Below are 13,609 nucleotides of genomic sequence, written 5' to 3' on the forward strand. Positions count from 1 at the left end.
ATCTATTAAATATTATGATAAAGGTCCTCCCCAGTGACACACATGAGAAAAAAGAAGTCATAAAGATTGGGAAAAATAAAGTTCGTTATTTGCAAACAATATGACTGCAAAGTAAAAAATCCAAAGAAATCTACAAATTACTGAATTTCAAAGTGAAGTTAAAATATTGGATTTGAGATCATTTTATAAAAATTAGAAATGCAATATACAAGTAACAAACAATTAGAATATAAAATCAATACAATTTATAATACTATCAGCAAACTTTAAGTATGTGGAATATATTCTACAAAATATGTGTAAGACTTCTACATTTACAGCTCTAATATAAGTTTTTCTGGAAAATTATAGAACCCTTATACATGAGGAAATATACTCTGTTTTGGATTGAAAGATGACATTTTAAAGGTATCTGTAGTTTCAGTGCAATATCAACTAAAATCGACCAGAATTTTTGTAGAAGTTGACCAATAACTTAAATTTATATAAAAATGCAATTTAGAGTATTCAAGAAAATGTTTAATAAGTAGAGTAAAATAAACACATAGACTAGTGAAATAGAATAAAGAATAAATAAATAGACACACAGTAAGGTCAATTGATTTTGAAGAAAGATGCCAATTCAAGGCAGTGTGGAATAGAGAGTCTCTTTTGACAAAGATTAACATATGGGAAAAAATGACCTTGAAAGCTACCAGTACCACTGCCACCACTCCTACTACATCTAGTAGATGGAGGCCATCGATACTGCTAAATGTCCTGCAACACACTGGATAACCCCGTTCCTCCACAAAGGATTCCCCATTCTGAAATGTCGAAAGTGTCAAGACTTGATGAACTCTGATCTAAATGTTAACGCTAAGCCTGGAGAATATCTTCACAATCTTGGGATCGGAAAGATTTTTTTGTCATAAGACACCTAACCGTAGAAATTGGACTTAATTTCTATACTCAGACTTAATTAAAATCTCCTCTTTAAAGAAAAAAATGCAGAGGGAAGCCATAACCGGGAGAAAATATTTACAGCACAAGTGTCTGTCAAAGGACTTCTTTCTAGGATATATATAGAACTCTGAAAAATCTCTATTAAAGACAAGACTTCTGATAAAGAAGTGGGCATTTCACAAAAGAAGACCTATGGATGGCCAAAAACAAGGGAAATATACATATTAGTTTTGAAGGGAATGCAAATTAAAACCACAATGCAGGATTGTTCTAAATATTATAGATAAATATATATGATATATATAAATATATATGATAATATAAAAATACATAAATATATTATATTTAGAACAGCTAACATTTTAAAAGCTGACAATGTAAAATGTTGGTGTAGATGTGCAACAACTGGGTCTCTTACACACTGCTAATGAGAATGTTAAATGGTGCAACCATTTGACGGTTTCAAAAACCATTTGACGGAAATAGTTTGACCATTTGACCATGGTATCATGGAAAACCATTTCACGGTTTCGAATAGAGGTAAACACACACAACTGCATGCTCAACAATTTTATTCTTAGTTATTTTTTCAAGAGAAAAATATAAAAACCCTATGTCCACAATGTGTAAGCATTTCATGGAATCTATATTCGTGATAGGAAAAGCAAAAAGCCCGCTAATAGGAGAATTATTAAGAAAATCACTGTATATTGATACAAGGACACACAACCTAGTAATAAAAAGGACCGAGCTGTTGATTCCAGCAATAACATGTGTGAATCTCAAAAACATTACATGAATAAAGTAAACCAGACATGAAGAATATATACTTTGTGATTCCACTAATATGAAGGTATCGATTAGGCCAAAGCCGATTCATGGAACAGTTGCCTCATGGGAGGCACGGGGTGAAAAGAGGAAATTAAATATGACTAGAACTAAGGCAGTGGTACAAAGTGTCACTAGTTGAGAGTAGATTTCTCTTCCGTCAAGGAAGGGGGGAGAGTTTCCTGCATCTGAACAGATTCTCATCATAGTTCCGACATGGTTCTGAGATCTTATGAAGTAGTAGGACCCATCCAGAAGTTTCCTGGCTACTCGGGCACCGGCTGTATGTCTGCAAACCCGACCATAGTCCCAGTGATCCATCCCCCTTGTCTGGGGTAAAACCAGGATGGAGAATCAGGATAGTTACAGGGGCTTCTAATTGTCTGCTCCTCTCTCAAACAGTGGGTTTGAAGGACAAAGGCTTTCTTTCCATTGTGTTCAGGAGGAATTTGCTTTTGTTTCTATCTTTTATTCTTTCTTTCGTGTGTTGGCATGAAGTTAAAGTGTTATGTTTTCTGCTGATTATTTGTAGCCTCTAAAGAAGAACATTATGGAAGAGTAATGAACTTTAAAAAAAAAATCCTCAGACATCTCATAGAGCTGCAGAAGCTAATGAGAGTAATAGGCTCATAAATAGGCTTATTTGAATATAAACTTATGTCAACACTCTGAAAGAACTTGATGTAGACATTTCATGTCTATCCATTTCAGTTTTATAAAATGTAAATAGGAGATCGTTATATCTGCTCTATTTATCCCACCTTGTCATTCTCTGCAATTAATTAGGATATATAGGAAAATATTTCTATTTAAAAAACACAAAGAACTACCCAGAAGCATGGAACAATCTCATAATCACCATACATTTATGCAGCAAAAGTATATCCTTTCATTCACCAGATAAAGAAAAAAAAAACTAACATTTATTGGACACATTCTGTATGCTTGGGTTTTTAGAGGGTGTTTCACTTACCCTTTTCCGTATTGTAAGGAAACTGATTCAGAATGTTAATTAATTTTCCTAAAGTCCAGAAATTTATATTAATTCATGGTATTATTCAAGTGGCCATGGGAGCTGGCTTTATTTCTGGTATAAGGCGAGAAATCAATGAAGCAGATAACAAACTTGCTCACAGATCGACTCCTACACAAGCAGTAGAATCGACATGACAAGCATGTCCTGTGCTCTTAGGCTGCCACAACCTCACACATTCTTGCCTGCAATTCTCCATGTATCTCGAGAGCCAGGCAATGCTGGTTGTTGGCAAAGGACACGCAAAGATGTCTGGGCTAAGATGGTCCATGAAGACATTTTTACCAAAGATTAAAGGGTGGTGGGGGGAGACCTTAAAAAATGACACAAACCTCATACATATAATAAGTGCATATTTGTTTTTTAACCTTCTTGTCACCCCAAGGTCTTTCTCAAAAGGACTAAACTGTTGATATATTGATTAGAGTTTTGACCCATCTCGATGCACGGACCTCACACCAGCACAGAGGTCACTCTGGTTCTTCGAGGTGGAGTGAAGATCTAAAGCCTCTTTTGGGCTACTATCCTCTCAGACCTGGGGAATCTTCTCTTGATCTTTTGTCGTTTCCTCACCCACGATAATTTGACAGTATTTTATTTTTCTTTAGTACTTGATTTTATAAAATCATTTCTAAAGGCATCAAACTTAGTTTTCGTAGAATAAGCCTCTTTCTCTTTGCTCTCTCTGTGGAAGCAGTCCATGGGACAGTTATAAGCAACAATTCGCTCAATTCAAATGAATGTGATTTAGTTGTGCGGTTATATGTGTGCTGACTAACGCGATTATAAAACTAACAGGTGCGGGAAGAAACAACTGATGACTGGGCGATGCCTTTGTCCACTGGTAGAAGGGTGTTTCTCGGGGCGGCAAGGCTCAGCGGGCAGAAGGCACGAGAAGGGATGGACTGCGGGAGGGAACAGGCAGCCTCTGCCCCCTCCGGGAAGGCTTGTGAGGCGCAACTTGGCTCAGAAGGCTTCAGCCACCTGGTGTGCCCTTGACAGTGACCTGGGACGTCGGCCCGGGGTGTTGTCCTGTATGTCAGCAAATCGAACTTAAATAAAAACAAATGCAAAAAATAATAAAATAAAATAAAATAAAATAAAATAAAATAAAATAAAATAAAATAAAATAAAATAAATAAAATAATAAAATAAAACAAATTAAAAAATAAAAAAAAAACAGTACTCAAGTACTCAAACCAAAAAAAGAAAAAGAAAAGACCCCCCCCCACCCCCCCGCGGTGCTTGAGCACAGACACAGCGAGCTCTGGAAGGCACGTTACCTGCTGCAAGGCCGCAGGACCCCCAGGCCCGCCTCACCTAGATGGTCTCCTTCTGTGTCTGGCTTATTTGCTTAGCATCATGTCCCCTGCATCGTCTCGCTCAGACGTGGAATCTAAAAAAACTCAAACACACAGAGGCGGAGAGTCAAGTGCTGGTTAGCAGGCTGGTGGTTGGCCAGAAGGTGCAAAGTCACAGTTGCGTGTGGCCACCAAGGGTCAGAGACCTCATCACATCATGATGACTGGGTCAGTACTGATGCACTGCATCCTAGAAATCTGTCGAGAGAGTCTTGCTCGGGTGCTCTTCCGCATGCACACGCACACGTACATGCCCGGGCAGCTATGGGAGATGATTCCTCCGTGAGCCTGGCCACGGCGATCATCTCACTATACACGTGTAGAGCAAATCCTCACGTTGTACATCTCATGTATGATTATATTAAAATCTTAAAAAAATAAATTTTAAGAAGAGAGTCCCGTGGAACATGCAGCTGCAGGAGACTGGCGCTTTCCTGGAAGCGATCTCAAGGGTTGCTCATCAAGAAGCACTCCCCTCCAGAGAACTGCTGGCCTTTTTTTGGAGATCCCTTGATAAGAAAAAAAAAATTTTACAGCTCTGGGTGGGTATCTAGGTTGCAAGGCACAGTTCCTTTAAGAAAAGAAAGATCACTCGTTCTGGTGGAAACGTTTTGTCCTGGTCCCATTCTGAGCTTTTTGAAGTCTTTCGTTAACGCAGAGCACATTGAAAAATTCAAAATGCACGATTTGGTGGCAAGGTGACTTTGGATGGGGACATAGCTTTCATAAAAGAACATAAGATGTCCTAAAAGCGTTGCTTATATGCAGCACAATGGAAGACTCCTCTTAATATTAGTCAATATCTGGAAAATCCATATTGATTCTCCGCACTGCACCTGCCCCAGTTAGCATTCCACACTCTTCTTACCTTCTCGCTCTCTCTTCTCTGTGATCTTAACCGTTTTCTCTCTTCAACCTTGTCTGAGGAATCTCAAGGTAGATGACATCTGAGTACCTGACGTCGAGGGGATAGAAAGTAAAATGTGTGCAAGATCTGGAAAGCAGTGGCGTGCAAGTCTGGAAGGAGTGATAATTTATTGCAATAAAAGAAAAATGTTAAGACTGATGGAAACAGTGATCTTTTAGATTTTTTTTTTTTTACATATTGATAATTGCTTTGGTGCACGTGTTGCATATGCTACATATCGCTTCGCACTTGCCGAATGAAGCCATTGGGAAGCCGGAGAAGGGCCTAGAAGAGGCCCTGGTATGAGAGCTGCAGTTGACATATCTGCTTTGACCTTTGGAGGTCTCCTTGGAGTGCCTCGCTGTCTGTGCAGATTTTACCTGGAGACAGCATTGTCGATACGTTTTCTGTCAACATTTTTGTTTGCTGGCTGGGAAATAGTATAGTTTGCTTTCTTCCGAAGGAGGAGAAATCTGTTTTTCAGAACATTCTCCCCTAAGGTAAAATTATCTGTACTCCCCGTGCTCCTTCTCCTCCGCAGTTGCGGGGAATCCTGTGTTAGGAACATGGGGACAGCTGCCGGTAGCTGCATCCGCCCCACCAGGCTCGCCCTCTTCCCGTTTTCGTCTCCTTCCATGTAGGCGGCAATGGGAATCGGAGAAGGCGCTTGAGCCTGCTTGGGAAGTACATACAAGTCTCCGAATAAAATAGGTAAGTTGGCTAATGATGTTATGGGGTAAGTAATTGCAGAAAACTCCCCCCACATTTCTGGAATCCAAACTAAGCATGTGACCCTCAGTGAACAGACGTGAGGGAACGGAAGCGAGTGCAATATGGCTTTGTCATATTAGGATTGGGGAGAAAAGATGTGTCATAGATAAATGGGATGCAAGCTCTATCCCAAAATTATTGGTTTTCAGACGTCTAGGCAAGGACACCAAGTCTTGTAAGTGGCTCAGAAGAGCAGGGTGTAGAACACGGCAGCCTTCTTGGGGGACTTGGCTTGAAGCAGTGCCTCTGATGACAGCTAGGATTTCCCAAGATATGGGAGGGAGTCATGTGTCCCCTGCTGAGCACGACACCTGCAGATGGCAAAGCGTCTTCACGTCCCAGTGGCCTCCAGAGAGGATGATGCCGGGCAATGTGTCACCGTGGTTGGAGACACAGGCTCTGGATTCTGACTGTCTGGCTATGAATCCCAGTTCTGCCATTTACCAGCTGTGGGACCATAGGCAATTTTCTCACACTTTCTGTGCTTCGATTTTCTTCTTTGTGGAACGGAGTGACACTAAGATCTGACTTACGGGGCTGTTGGGGAAACTGAAGGACCTATTGCGGTCCCTGCCACACACGGCAAGGAATAGTCTAGAAATTGATTGTGAAGAGCTTTGGCGGCACGAGACTTTGTGTTCATCCTGGAGGCGATGGACACTTTTTCAGCCAAGGTATTTATTCCGTGGAAGATTGGTTTGATAAGTAAAGTGACCGTGTATTCAAAGAAGCGAGGAAGGTGGGAAATAATAGCTCAAGAACTCAGGGTGGAGTATACGGTTCTAACCAATGACAGTGTGTTTTGTTTTGGTTTTGATAATCAGAATCCTTGAAACAAAAGAATATATGAGCCTGGGGACCAAGAGGTACAAGTAGGAATGGACGATGTTCATGAATGTTACTCTCATAGTTTGGCTCTATCTCCATGATGTTACACTACCAGTATCTTGATATCAATTCAAAGGAGGAGTGTTGGCATCTGGACCCAAAGTGTGGTCCACTACACTGAAAGTTGAGACTTCCACGAGGCCATTTTTAGCTTCTGATGACACCAAACCTACAGAAAAAAAAAAAAGTTGCTGCTTGGCTGACTGATTGATCCTGTTTATCAATGGAGAAGAGTCTTAGGACCATGCCGTGCGTGCAAGAAGGGGGATGTCTGGAACTCAGGACGGGGATTCCAGTTACTAGTAATGAGAAGCAACCCACACGTAAAGGTCAATGGAGGATTATAATCCTGTAATACAAGCAGGGCCAACAAAAGCGAAGATGACCTGCGAAGAAAGTTCTGGGTCACCCTACCAGGAAAAGACCCTAGTCCACTGAGGTGCTGACAGAGGGCAGACTTAGGACGCAATAAGAAGAGCAAGAAAGTCGCAAGTACGTATCATGTTTCATGACCCTTGTAGGAACACGGGTGAGGGCAGCCGTCCATATGTCATCACTGTCCCCATTATCTCCGTATCTGCACATATCCATCCACCCTGTATGGTCCCCCCACCACCCGCCGTCCCTACTATTGTGCAGGGTGTGGAGAGGGCAATTAATTTCATAACCGAGTACATATTGAAATCATATACAAACCTCATCAAGCATCGCCAGGCATAGTCTGTGTCTGGGTCGGCCCCACTGGGTCTCTAACGCGGCTGTAGCCACACCTGGGGACCTAGGGATCGCTCGGGCTGGAGCCAAGGGTGTGTGGGCCCTTGGTAGGGCTGAGGGATTCAGCACAGCTGGTGGCTGATGAGAAAAGCTCTTGAAGCAGTAGGCTGCTGGCTCCTTGGCTTTGGAGAACAGGGTCTGGACGTGACAGTGAGGACTGGAGACAATAGGTCTGGGTCCCTCCCTGAGTCCTGGGCAGGAAGCGGGATCAGGAACTGGGTTCCACGGAGTGGGGGCAGGTTCCCGGCAGCAACTGTGCAGGACAGGTCTACAGGGGTGACCACGGCCCTGGGTGACATGCCCTGATGGAGGGACCAGAGCTTCAGAACCAGGGTCTCCCCAGGATTTTGGAAAATCCGAGGGCTTAAAGAAATTACCCAGTGAGAGAGATTTACTTCCTGCTGGAATGGAAGATGCGGATTTGTACAATTGCCTGGTAAAATAAGAGTAAGGTTATGGCTGGTGACCAGTGTGGTGCCTGCATGCCCAGGTCCCGGGTCTAGCTTGCAGGGCACCCAGGTCCTTGGGGGAGGAGGAGGAGGAGGTCTGGTCCCTGGTCCCCAGGGATAAGCCTGGTCCTGGGCCTGCCCTGCAGGGCACTCAGGTCCACGGGGGAGGAGGAGGCCTGGTCCCTGGTCTCTGGGGATGAGCCTGTCCCAGGTCTGGGCTGCACGACACCCAGGTCATTGTTGTTAGAGGCAGGGCTGGTCCCTGGTCCCTAGGGATGAGCCTGGTCCCCGGTCTGGGCTGCAGGGCACCCATCCTTGGGGGAGGAGGAGGTCTGGTCCCTGGTCCCCGGGTATAAGCCTTCCCAGGTCTGGGCCGCAGGTTACCCAGGTCCTTAGCGGAGGAGGAGGTCTGGTCCCTGGTCCCCGGGGATAAGCCTGGTCCCAGGCCTGCCCTGCAGGGCACTCAGGTCCACGGGGGAGGAGGATGCCTGGTCCCTGGTCTCCGGGGATGAGCCTGTCCCAGGTCTGGGCTGCAGGGCACCCAGATCCTTGGAGGAGGAGGAGGAGGCCTGGTCCTTGGTCCTCGGGAATGAGCCTGGTCTTGGGGTCTGGCCTGCAGGGCACCCAGGTCAGGGAGGAGGCCTGATGCCCGGCCTTCAGGAGGGTGGCCTATTTGCAGGGCAGGTTGCTGCCTGGTTTCGTGGGTGTGGACCCAGGCCCTGGGTCCGTGAGGCTGAGCTGGAGCTGGGTGTGCAGAGTGACCTAGAGCCTGCTCTGTGGCGGAAGACCCAGACTCCTGGTCTGCAGGAGCCTCAGGCTGAGAGGCTGTCCTGGCACCGCGGTGGCGGGAGCCCAGGGCTGGGGGTGGCCTGCGGTCAAGGAGGGGTGCGATGAGGTCCATGGGGGCATGCGGTGTTCCTGGCCTCTTGTCCTTCCAACCACAGGGCGGGTTTCTCCCTCGGTGCTCCCCGGCTGTGCTGGGAAGGGATGCGGGGCTGCTCCCCGTGCTCCCTGCAGGTGCTGTCATCGCTCACCTGGAATCCCCAGTTCCTCTGACGGTATTTTTTACATGAATAGTTGTTGGAGTAGATGTTTCTGCGAGAGGACAAGCACCAGAAGCCTCGGCTCCGCTGTCCTGCCACCATCACTGTGGATCTTTCTGTCTGTTTCTTGCTGATTTTTAATTTTCGGATCAAGAAACAGAACCATATCTTCTTCAACACTGTGTCTGAGTTTGGTGTAAGCGTCACCTCAGCCAGAGAGAGCTTTCCTGCGTCTCCTATTCATACTATGGCCCTCGCAGCCCTCATGCTGTCCCCTACTGCACTTTCTTTCCCAACACTTACCGGTCCCCGGCCCTGGAGGATATGTTTAGTTCTTATTACGGCAGGGATTTGGTTCCCCTCTGGATCCCTAGAGGCTACAATAATGACAGTCATGGACTGAAGCTCAGTAATAGATTGAATAGATTCAATAGATAATGAATAGATTCATTAAAATATACAGGTTGGTAAAATTTTATGTATTAATTCACGTAGGTAATTTAAATATGTTGTTACAATTATTGTTATTTTTTTCTACCTTTTTTTTTAATTAGGGCAAAGTTACTTTCTTTATAAAAGGGAAAGAGAGAGAGGTGGGGCAGGGGCAGAGAGAGAGAGGGAGAGAATCTTAAGCAGGCTCCATGCCCAGGGCAGAGCCTCACAGGGCCCGGATCCCACGACCCTGAGATTGTGGTCTGAGCCTAAATCAAGAGTCGGCACTTAACAGACCGAGCCGCCCAGGCACCCCAATTATGGTAGGATTAGTTTTCTGTATCCTCCTCCTCTCCTTTCTTTTGTTAGAGTTATTACGATGAATGATTATGTTTCCAGTTGTATTTCTGAGTGATTTATGTGCAATTTTCTTCTTAAAAGTGGTAGTTTTAAAAGGTATTTTGTATTGGCCATTTTTTTAAAAGATTTTATTCATTTATTCCTGAGAGACACAGAGAGAGGCAGAGATACAGGCAGAGGGAGAAGCAGGCTCCATGCAGGGAGCCTGAAGCGGGACTCAATCCCGGGACCCCGCTGGGGTCACAGCCTGAGCCAAAGGTCCCAGGTGTCCCTGTATTGGCCATTTTAAAATCTCTATTACTGATCCTTAAAATGCTAAAATGATTCACTTGAATTTTCTAGATACATACTTGTATAATTGGGTGCTGAAAAGGGCTGATTGGTGAGTTCATGAAGTACTCTGAATGGACTGTCGCCTTCCTGTTGGTATCAGTAATACAGGTCAACCTTTACGTCGTCAATGATAAGCTCGAGGCTTGCCTCATCCTATATTCCTTCCTGACTGATGATTGGTGAATGATTACCTGGTTGCTGACACATTTTTGCACCTCTTGCTACCCGGATTTGTTGCGTATGAAACAGACCAAAGCAGAAGAGCCAAGGAATTGATTCTGACTGCACCTGGTCAAAGTCGATAAAGGAATCATTTCCTTCTTTTTGGTCCCATCCAAATCCTCTTATAAGGACGTAGAGGAGGAACAGCAGAGGAAGTTCAGTGACCTGATACGTCCCAGCTACGCAAACGACTGCCTCTGTGGTCAGGCTGGGGACCTGTTCTGTTCTCCTCTCTTCCTTCCTTGTCCGTCCTGGGCAGCCCGCTGACTCGGAGGCAGTGGGTGGAGCACAGGGAGTCAGCACAGTGGTCCCATGTCCCATTCCAAGTGTAATTACCCCTTAGGAGACCGAGAGGCCAGAAAAGGCTCCATGGGATGGAGAGAGATGAAATTCTTTTCAAACATTCTCCCTGGACAGAGTGACGACCCTTGGGAAGACCCGGCACCAAGTGAAGGCAACGTGTTAGTGGAATCCTTGAACCCTGAAGGTAGGCCCATGGAATCACTGGATTTAAGGAAGAGCCTGGATTAACTGGTAACAGTCCAATCTTCATGAGGCCCTTGGCCAAATTCCATGTTTGTTTGTTTTCTCCATAATAGGGCAGTTGAGATTCTTGCCAATAGTGTTTGGTGCATACTGTCTTCCTGAAAACTATGTGAGTGTTTTATGGACGAGAGGGCAGCTGTCCATCATGAATCGGAAAGTGTGTCGTAGAAGTAGTAATTCACTCCTAAATCTTCGTGGTTAGAAAAAAAATATTTTTTGGCTAAATAGAGGTAGGGCGCTCACAAGTCGGATTATAAATGAAAGTTTTTCAAACTCTACTTAGAACTTCCCATACATGGTGTCAGCTGACAGTTCAACTTATTTCTGTGTTACAGAGGGAATTAATTCTCCCTCCTGTTTGCTAACTGGTCCTTGATGGCGTGTATGGAAAAACTGCCATGTGCGTTCCGAATGCCACATAGATGCCAAAAGGGAACAAATAGGTGAAACTCATTAGAATACTCATGAAAGACTATCGAAAAATATGAGAGACTCCTAACTCTGGGAAATGAACAAGTGGTGGTGGAAAGGGAGGTGGGCAGGGGATTGGGGGACTGGGTGATGGGCACTGAGGGGGGCACTTGATGGGATGAGCACTGGGTGATAGGCTATATGTTGGCAAATGGAACTCCAATTAAAAATAAATAAATTAAAAAGTAATAAATAAATAAATAAATAAATAAATAAATAAATAAATAAATAAATAAATGGGAAAAAAATCCTTAAGGAACATGGATGCCAAAATTTTCACCAAGATCCTGGCCAATAGGATCCAATAGTTCATTAAAAGTATTATTCACTATGACCAAGTGGGATTTATTCCAGGGGTGCAAGGGTACAACATTCACAAATCAATCAACATGATGCATCATATTAATAAAAGAAATGACAAGAACCATATGATCCTCTCAATTGATGCAGAAAAAGCATTTGACAAAATACAACATCCTTTCTTGATTGTAATACAATTTTTTATTAAATTGGTATTCAACATTTACAAAAAAAAAAGAGAAAAATATTAGGACAGAATCAGAGATCGTTAGTTTACAAAACAATAGAAACAAGCTACCTCTATGACCTCTACGTATACGTGCTAAGTAGCATCAGAACTACAATTATAACCTATGTGTCTTGCGGTTTCTGATGCTCTGGGTTATTTTCTTTCACACTGGAGCATTTTCTCCAATATTCGAGACTCTCCGTTTTTCTGTTCAGGTACTGGAAACTTCAGCGCAACTCAGTAGAGCTCTTACCTGCTGGCATGTTCGAAATTGGCGTTCCACAAACGTATAATGAATGTAAAGTCGAATTATAGAATATCTGACTTATCTTTGGAGTTTATTGTCATATAAGTGTGCTAATACTTTTCTCACTGTTCAAAATGCTTTGGTTCAAAGTGCAAAGTGTTTGCTTGTCTTATGCCTGGAATATTTTATTTTTATCTATTTTTATTTTTTTTATTTTTTATTTTTTATTTTTTTTAATCTTTTAATTTGAAGTCCAGAGAGATGCTGTGAAAGATAGTCATCATTATTCAAATAAAATAGACAAATCCAAAACTTTAAAAAAAAACCCTGAAATACCATTACTTTGTGCTTCTTTGAATACCTAGTTGTGCTTATTAAAGAAAAGTGACATAAGACTTAGATGTTCCTTGGTAGATTCTATTAGTGCTGACATTCCATCTGACAGCTTTGGAAGCGATCTTAAACTAAATTATTCAGTGACTTTTAAATATAATAGTCCAATGAAACAAATATGAACAAAAATTCACCACACGTGTAAATACATTCCCTCACCCCCGCCATATAATTTCTCGGACTCTATTTGCACAATGTTGTTCCAAATAATTCTATCAATGCTTCCTTGCATAGGAAGTCCTAACACAAAGGCCATTAGTATTTCAAGAATTTTTTTTTCTAGGTGTCAGGAGAGGTCACGAGCTCAAACACAGTATGGAAGATTTGACGTTCTGAGACCTGAACAAAACCCACACGAGTACATCCTTTGACAAGGAGATTGATGGTAAGTTTTGAGTAAAATGTCTTCTTCTGAGATCTAATGTAGACATGGGCTTTCTTTTGAAATTCTTGTTGCCTCTTATATTCAGAGCTTAAATATAGTTTGAGGGGGATGGATCTCTAACTTTTCTCTAAGTTTTATTTCTTTTTTTTCTTTTTTTAAAAGATTTTATTTATTTATTCATAAGAGACAGAGAGAGAGAGGCAGAGACACAGGCAGAGGGAGAAACAGGCTCCATGCAGGGAGCCCGACGTGGAACTCGATCCCGGGTCTCCAGGGTCACGCCCTGGGCCAAGGGCAAGTGCCAAACCACTGAGCCACCCAGGAATCCCCTCATTTTTTTTCTGATTATATGACAGCCTCCTGCCATCATCTTTGGTTACTCATAGTTCAGAGTATGGGAAGAGAAACCTTTGATTTCTTTTCTCATGTTTTCTTTCTCCTCAACCTGTTGTCTTAAGAAAAGCCGAGTGATGCACTAGAGTATTTGCTAAAAATGTGCTGCTTGATGATATCCTGAACACTTCCCCAGTAGTTTGAAAAGTCAAGTCTCTAAAAAGCCAGTGTCTGGATTTTTTGATAAGTGAGGATGACTTAGAATTTGTGGCATGATATCCGCCTAAGTTACAGCAGACACTGATAATCGATGCATGTGGTTATGTTCACGACCTTTTTTCCCAAATGGTGGATGATGA

The sequence above is a fragment of the Canis aureus genome, chromosome 14 (genome assembly GCF_053574225.1).
Source record: "Canis aureus isolate CA01 chromosome 14, VMU_Caureus_v.1.0, whole genome shotgun sequence".
In the NCBI taxonomy this organism is placed as follows: Eukaryota; Metazoa; Chordata; class Mammalia; order Carnivora; family Canidae; genus Canis; species Canis aureus.